We start from the raw sequence: 8,647 nt of genomic DNA on the forward strand, positions 1-8,647 counted from the left end.
CTTTCTGATTAAAAAAAAAAAAAACTATTTTGATGACAAGACAGTTGGCTACCGATATAAACATATTTTTTATATACATCAGAAATAATATATTATCTTATTGTTTCAATCACACAAAATTATTTCTTCAACATATTTTCATGCACAAATTTATAATCACAAGCTATAATATTATGTAGAAACTTAGGGACACAGTAAGAATCTCAATAAATCTTTTCAAATGCGTCACTATTATGATGACGAGACAATTGGCTACCGATATATACATATTTTGAATATACCCGTTTATCAAAATTTCTTTAATATACTCAGAAATGAATTTCTTTTTTTTTATTAAGTGTTAAGACAAAATTATTTCTCAACTGTTTCCATTCACAAATTTTTAACACAAGCTATAAGTTATAATATTACATCGAACAACTTACGGACACAGTAAGAACCTCATTAAATCTTATCAAATGCGTCACTAGTATGATGACGAGACAATTGGCTACCGATATAATCATATTTAGAGTATCGCCGTTAATCAAAATTTCTTTAATATACTTCACAGATTAATGCATTTTTTAATTAAGTTTTGTTAATACAAAATTGTTTCTCCAACACATTTTCATTCACAAATTTACAATCACAAGCTATAAGTTGTAATATTATATTGAAGCTTACGGACACAGTAAGAATCTCATTAAATCTTTTCATATACGTCACTAATATGATGACGAGACAATTGGCTACCATTTTTATTTTATTTAAACTTTATATAAATCAATGAAATTATATATAATATATTTCTATTATATATATTTCATATATACATACAATTAAGTCTTTTAAATACGTCACTAATATGATGACGAGACATTTTGGCTACCATTTCAAATGAAATTTTCATAAATCATATATGTATAAATACAGATATCATATGTTATACATTATATATATTATTTTATGCCCATAGACATATATATATTATACATAGCATATACATACCATCTCTGTAAATATATATATATATATATATATATATATATCTTTACATATTAATATGTGTGTGTTTATTGATCGATTTTTTTAATTGTCGAATCATCAAGCAAAGGATAAGCTTCAGTGGATCGCAGTATGGCAGCTGCTCAACCACTTACAACACCTTGCCTGTTATAAAAGTCGTTTACAATTGATTCTAGGCTTTGTCATTGTATTAAATAATGTTTTAATATATAACTAGCGCGGCATCAGGTGATCGAAGATCCTCCCAATTTACTATGTTATACGTAACATTGGCATCACATCCATTGTCGTCTATTAAATGAATAACAAACTTTTAATGGTTTAGAAGCCATACAATGCAAATTGCCCTTATTTATCATTGCAGTCCAGCACGGATACGACCTTAGAGGCGTTCAGGCATAATCCAACGGACGTAGCGTCATACCACTGTTCGCTCGAACAAGTATTGTGCCATTGGTCCGTACCTGCGGTTCCTCTCGTACTACGCAGGAATGCTGTCGCAACAACGTTTTGTCATTAGTAGGGTAAAACTAACCTGTCTCACGACGGTCTAAACCCAGCTCACGTTCCCTTGCATGGGTGAACAATCCAACGCTTGGTGAATTTTGCTTCACAATGATAGGAAGAGCCGACATCGAAGGATCAAAAAGCGACGTCGCTATGAACGCTTGGCCGCCACAAGCCAGTTATCCCTATGGTAACTTTTCTGACACCTCTTGTTAAAAACTCTTTAAACCAAAAGGATCGATAGGCCGAGCTTTTGCTGTCCCTGTGTTTACTGAACACCGAGATCAAGTCAGCATTTGCCCTTTTGCTCTATGTGTGGTTTCTGTCCGCACTGAGCTGGCCTTGGGACACCTCCGTTATTATTTGAGAGATGTACCGCCCCAGTCAAACTCCCTACCTGGCAATGTCCTTGAATTGGATCATACCTGAGTAATTGGAGTTATACCAAATTATTAAATCAAAAGTACATAAATGCACTCTCTCATTAAAGAATTTGTTTGCGATTATATAACAAACTCGTGATACTTTGATCAAGAAGCTTGCATCAAAACCCAATACCATAAGATATAATAAATATATCCGTATAATGGCTAGGAAATGATACACGTTCCATTTAATCAAGTAAGTAAGGAAACAATAAGAGTAGTGGTATTTCATTGTCGATACTAAACCGAAATCTAATATCTCCCACTTATTCTACACCTCTTATGTCTCCTTACACTGCCAGATTAGAGTCAAGCTCAAAAGGGTCTTCTTTCCCCGCTAATTATTCCAAGCCCGTTCCCTTGGCTGTGGTTTCGCTAGATAGTAGATAGGGACAGTAGGAATCTCGTTAATCCATTCATGCGCGTCACTAATTAGATGACGAGGCATTTGGCTATTGTAGCACATTAGTTCACCACATAACGAAATGATTTCGATTGTAGCGCCACTGAATGCGTTATTTTATACCTTTTTAGATGTTGTGCCAAAGGTAGCTGGCTTTATAGGAAAAGGAAATGCAATATTGATAGCCAATACATTCAGCCATGAAACCCTGTGTGAAACATGAAAGCTCTGAATCCAGAGACCCCGCCTGACACCACCCTGGCACTAATGACAGTACTGTCACTAGCACTTAGAACATCAAGAGCCCTCAGTCTTGTTACGGACTGAAAACTCCAGATGCCCCGCCAGTTTAGTGTAGCGGATACAACCTCTATGTTCTCATGTGCCTGAAAATCCCTTCGCAATACCGTTCGTATGTCCTGTCGGTCGTAGATATGGACTTTGCTCTGGTGAGCTCTATCCAGATCATGTCCGTCTGTCACCACCTGTGCATCAAGCACGATGGTTCGGTCGTGTCGGAACGCAACCAGATCCGGCTTAAACATCCTGTTCTCTCCCTGCAGACTCGGTTCAGCAATGACGGAATAGCCTCTAGACTCAAGCCCCTTCTTGAGAAAATCAGCTACTCCGTTGTGTCTAGCCACCCGCCTCCCATGCGTACGATGACACTTCTGCAAGATGTGGTTTAGTGTTTCAGGGCATCACATCCTGCACGACACTGCCTCCCCAATTCGTGCCTTCCCCTCGTAGTCCGTGACCGCGTGGGTAGGGCATTTATCCGCAGTTTGATCCCGTTCAGGTAAGCCTTCCCTGTTAGCAAACGCGTGGGCTGAACCACCCCCGTGTTGCGGGCAGAAACGCCCCGCTTCACGTAGACCGCTGCCATCAACAGACATGTGCAATCTATTCGCCAAGTACGAATCTATCTTTGAACGTGATAACAGCTCATTAACTCCTGCTTGGCATCTATCTCGGGCCTTTCGCTGCTCGGTTTCTAGAAGGTGATGGCCACCTCGGATTGCTCGAGGTGGGGCCATTTTATGCCACACAATCTTTTGACTCGCAACATTGGCGCCGTCCAGCGATGAAGGAACACCGAGACCCCCCATCCGAATGGGGAGCATGGAAGAATGCGGCTGACACGTCCAACGGAAGATCTAACCATTTCCGAACGATAGACCGTACCAGTCTGTCACACTTTCTCAGAACGCCTAACGACACACTACAAGAGTTAGTTGGTGAAAGAGCTGTGGAATTAGGACAGTTCTGAGGGCGAATAACTTCTGTTGAGGGCTTCAGGGGACTGCGTTAATCTCTCCAACTTTGGACCAATGTCCTCGGAAGGAGAGTAACGAGCCCTCCCTTCCGCAGTAAACTTGATGCCGAGATACTTCCATTCCTGGGGCGCTTCAGAGCTGGACACGTGCGCGAACCTATACAGAAGCTCCGTGGTTCGACCACAGTACACTTCTGTTTTGGTTGCCCTTTATGCTGACCGTGAAACATTTTCAGCATTTAAGGTAAGCCCAACGGAAGACAGAAAGCCAACCGTGGTATCCAATAGTGCCTGAAGGCCCTTCGGCGTGGAAGCAAACAACATCAAGTCATCTGCGAACGCTGCTGCGTTTGTTTTGCGTTCCCGACACTGACACCTATCTCGACGGGGAACGACCTGAGCAATCGATCGATGATCAAATTGAACAAGACGGGGACAGAGGATCACCCTGCTTGACTCCTCTAGCAGGATGAATTCCTCTGACCTCCAGCCGTTCCCACTAAGATAGGTGCCGCCTCCCGGTACATGTTCCGGACATAATCGACAAAGCCCGGAGGGCACCATAGGCGGTCAGCGTATCGAACACTGCCTTGTGAGAGACAGAGTCGAATGCCTTGCTTACATCGAGTCGCGATGTAGCAAGACGCGCTCCGTCTATGGTGGTCCCTCAGGACTAAGTCGACTATGGTCGCGTTATCGGCGCAACCGTCCGTGGGCAGAAACCCCCGTTGACGCGGGTCCCAATTGACTGATGAAGTCAACCGGGCGTAATATGGCATTAAGTTGTCTGACCACGATCGATGGCACCGATATCGGACGAAAGTCTTGCGGTCAGGATGCCTTCACCGACTTCAGGATGAAGACGGTTCGGGCCATTCGGAAGAGTCGGGCAAATCTCCGCACCAGAGAATCAGGTTCATTATGCGAAGCATAATCCCTCTGGAATACCCGCTGCATGTTTGGCGGATATCCCATCGGGCCCCGGAGAGGAAGTCAATGACACTTTGTGTGCCTTTAGATCACTCGACAAAATTGGTGACCATACCCCCTCTAGCGTGTGCCCCATGTGAGGCACGGTGGTATTGCAAGAGGATGGGCTAGGCGCTGTCATAACTTCCTTCCAATAGGGTTCCATGATTCCCTGGTTTGGCATTGTCGACTCGTCAGGTCCATCAAGCAAGGATTTAATGCAACGACCTTTATGTTTGTCCCAGTTACGCTGAACCCTAGCGTACTCTTGACGTCTTCGTTGCCTCCTATTGCGGGTGCAGGGCGGTGCACTCTCGCCGGAACAGGGCGGTTGTTCCGAGTCGGAAATAATTCCAGGAGGTAGACGGACAAACGTTGGAGAGTCACCTCTTTCCCGAATCTTGCGCCTCATTTACAATGGATTGCAAGACTTCGGCTCTCAAGATCGATTGCATGCGACGGGCTGTAACCCCGAAGCATCCGCATGAGGATATCGTCCGAATGTCTCGATGGAGCGAGTGGAGGAGCCTGTGATATTGAGGAAGAGGAACCGGGCTCACTTAAACTAGGGCGGCGCTGTATGGTCGGAGATTCATTCGCTGCTGGGATAGGAACTGCTTGCCTTTAGCTGTTCGATTTTCGCTTTATAACTATCCTCTGTCGACATTTCTTGATTGCGTCGACGCTGCGGTTGGCAAAGACTTCCGCTAGCTTTATTAATGAATCTCTCACCATTTGCTGTGAGCTCGATTTCCTTCCTCGCCATCATAGACAACTCTTCGTCGTTCCACCTGGCTTTCACGTCAACACGCCGACGACACTCATCCAGTGCGTCTTTGTGCTGGCGCGACATGTGAACACCGAGACCGGTCTTCGTGGAAAGACCGATCACATTCACAACAAGGAACATGGCCTGTGTATTGACCACTGCATTCCTTTCCTGATGGGTCCCACGGCGAGTGGCCGTAGGAGAATTTCGTGAACTTTGTTCATATATCCGAGCTCGTTTCGATTCATTGCACCATCAGTTTGTCGGTCCATTGGGTAGGTAACCCTTTGGACCCATTCGTCGCTCGAATTAGCTGCTAATCAGAACTACACTGAATTTAGCACCCGGAGGATACCAGAGGAGGCCACAATTGAATTGTGGGACACAGAGTGTCTACGAGTCGACTTGACTTTGATGTCTTCTGAATTACGACATATGTAAATGCATATGCCTTCTGCATCTCAGTCCATTGATCCTCCTTAGAGGACCCGCGCTTGAATTTCTTCTTTGACATTCAGAGCACTGGGCAGAAATCACATTGTGTCAACACCCGCTAGGGCCATCACAATGCTTTGTTTTAATTAGACAGTCGGATTCCCAAGTCCGTGCCAGTTCTGAATTGATTGTTAATTGATAATCGTTATAATTTAAAAGAACTAATTGGTTACCCAATTAGTATTCTTAAAATTTAGCAAGAAAGTTCCACAATTGGCTACGTAACTAAACTATCCGGGAACAGAAACTACCATAAATGATAGAAACTCTATTTACCCAGAACGAGCACATAAACCATGTTATTGTTTCCCAATCAAGCCCGACTATCTCAATCTTCAGAGCCAATCCTTATCGAAGTTACGGATCTAATTTGCCGACTTCCCTTACCTACATTATTCTATCGACTAGAGACTCTTCACCTTGGAGACCAGCTGCGGATATTGGTACGGCCTGTTGAGAAGTTTGCGTGTCCCCACCATAAATTTTCAAGGTCCGAGGAGAAAATATCGACACAACAGTATATGTCATGCTCTTCTAGCCCATCTACCATATCTCTGCGAAAGACTTCCATGGTAGTACGGCTATAAAACAGAAAAGAAAACTCTTCCGATACCTCTCGACGGCTTCTTTATGGTCGTTCCTGTTGCCAGGATGAGCACGAGGCCCATATTTAATAACAAACGGATACTCAACAGGTTGGAATTGGAACCGTATTCCCTTTCGTTCAAATTATTCAAGTGTATTAATTTTCCAAAATTTTAAATATTGACAACTTTTTACTTGAAAATTTTCGGCTTTCGCCTTGAACTTAGGACCGACTAACTCGTGATCAACCACTGTTCACGAAACCCTTCTCCACTTCAGTCCTCAAGGTCTCATTCGATTATTTGCTACTACCAAGATCTGTACCAATGACGGCTCCATGCAGGCTTACGCCAAACACTTCTATGCACACCATTGTACCTTCCTACTCACTAAAGTTTCAAAATTTATATTACAAGTAATATAATCATCTACTTTACGGTAATGTATAGGTATACAACTTAAGCGCCATCCATTTTAAGGGCTAGTTGCTTCGGCAGGTGAGTTGTTACACACTCCTTAGCGTTTCGACTTCCATGATCACCGTCCTGCTGTTTTAAGCAACCAACGCCTTTCATGGTTTCTGAATGAGTTGTTAATTTGGGCACCGTAACATTACGTTTGGTTCATCCCACAGCGCCAGTTCTGCTTGCCAAAAGTGGCCCACTGGGCACATTATATCATAACCTTAAACTTCATATCAAGAAAGTTAAGGTTCTTACCCATTAAAGTTTGAGAATAGGTTAAGATCGTTTCGACCCTAAGGCCTCTAATCATTCCTTTACCAGATAAGATTATTTTATACAACAGTTAAATGCACCAGCTATCCTGAGAAACTTCGGAAGGAACCAGCTACTAGATGGTTCGATTGGTCTTTCGCCCCTATACTCAATTCTGACAATCGATTTGCACGTCAGAACTGTTTCGGTCTTCCATCAGGGTTTCCCCTGACTTCAACCTGATCAAGTATAGTTCACCATCTTTCGGGTCACAGCATATATGCTCAAGGTACGTTCCAGTTAGAGGCATAAATAATATAAATATTATCATACATAACTATATAGAACGCCCCGGGATTGTGTTAATTAACTATAAATAGTTAAAAACTAATCCCATTAATAGTCAAGTTAATTACGCTATTAGGTTTTTATCCCAATAACTTGCACATATGTTAGACTCCTTGGTCCGTGTTTCAAGACGGGTCCCGAAGGTATCCTGAATCTTTCGCATTGTTAATCATACAAGTGCATATAATAAACACAAAAATCAATGATAATCATGCCATTATATAATTCCGAAAATTAACACTGTATTCATATAAATCTATCAGCACTTTATCAAATTTATGACATTTATTTTATGTTAAAATGCAAGCATTTTAATTTAAATAAGCAATTGACTAAAATTTTTTGATAAATTAATTGATACTAATAGATTACAATGTCCTTATATGGAAAAATGCACTATTATTATAATATTGTTTAAATATTACAATTTTAATGATGAATTTTCCATAATGGATATTCAGGTTCATCGGGCTTAACCTCTAAGCAGTTTCACGTACTATTTAACTCTCTATTCAGAGTTCTTTTCAACTTTCCCTCACGGTACTTGTTTTTACTATCGGTCTCATGGTTATATTTAGTTTTAGATGGGTTTACCACCCACTTAGTGCTGCACTATCAAGCAACACGACTCTTTGGAAACACCATCTAATAATCATTAACGTTATACGGGCCTGGCACCCTCTATGGGTAAATGGCCTCATTTAAGAAGGACTTAAATCGTTAATTTCTCATACTAGAATATTGATGTTCCATACACTGCATCTCACATTTGCCATATAGACAAAGTGACTTAGTGCTGAACTGATTTCTTTTCGCTCGCCGCTACTAAGAAAATCCTTGTATGCTTAAATTCAGGGGGTAGTCCATATGAGTTGAGGTTGTATAATTATACTTATATTAGTTATTATAAAAAACATGATGATTATAATAACAATTTGAAATATACTATAATTTTGAAGTTCCATAATATTGACAAATGTTTTATTCTTTATCTCATCATAAATAAGAGGCAATTCTAGTTAAAAAAAAAATTCTTTATGCTAGACATTCCTCAGTATTATTTGAATAAAATAAGAATATATAATTCTTCAAATTTTCTCATACAAATATATACAACAAGAGAGTATAGATATTTCGTTATTTATA

The 8,647-nt window shown here is 41.2% G+C and overlaps 1 pseudogene; it reads right to left on the minus strand.

Annotated features, from left to right (window-relative positions):
* Positions 1-1,078: 1,078 nt before the first annotated feature.
* On the minus strand, positions 1,079-8,382 carry LOC117789401 (annotated as a pseudogene).
* Positions 8,383-8,647: the final 265 nt, after the last annotated feature.

This window comes from Drosophila innubila, assembly GCF_004354385.1.
Source record: "Drosophila innubila isolate TH190305 chromosome 3L unlocalized genomic scaffold, UK_Dinn_1.0 7_D_3L, whole genome shotgun sequence".
Classification (NCBI taxonomy): Eukaryota; Metazoa; Arthropoda; class Insecta; order Diptera; family Drosophilidae; genus Drosophila; species Drosophila innubila.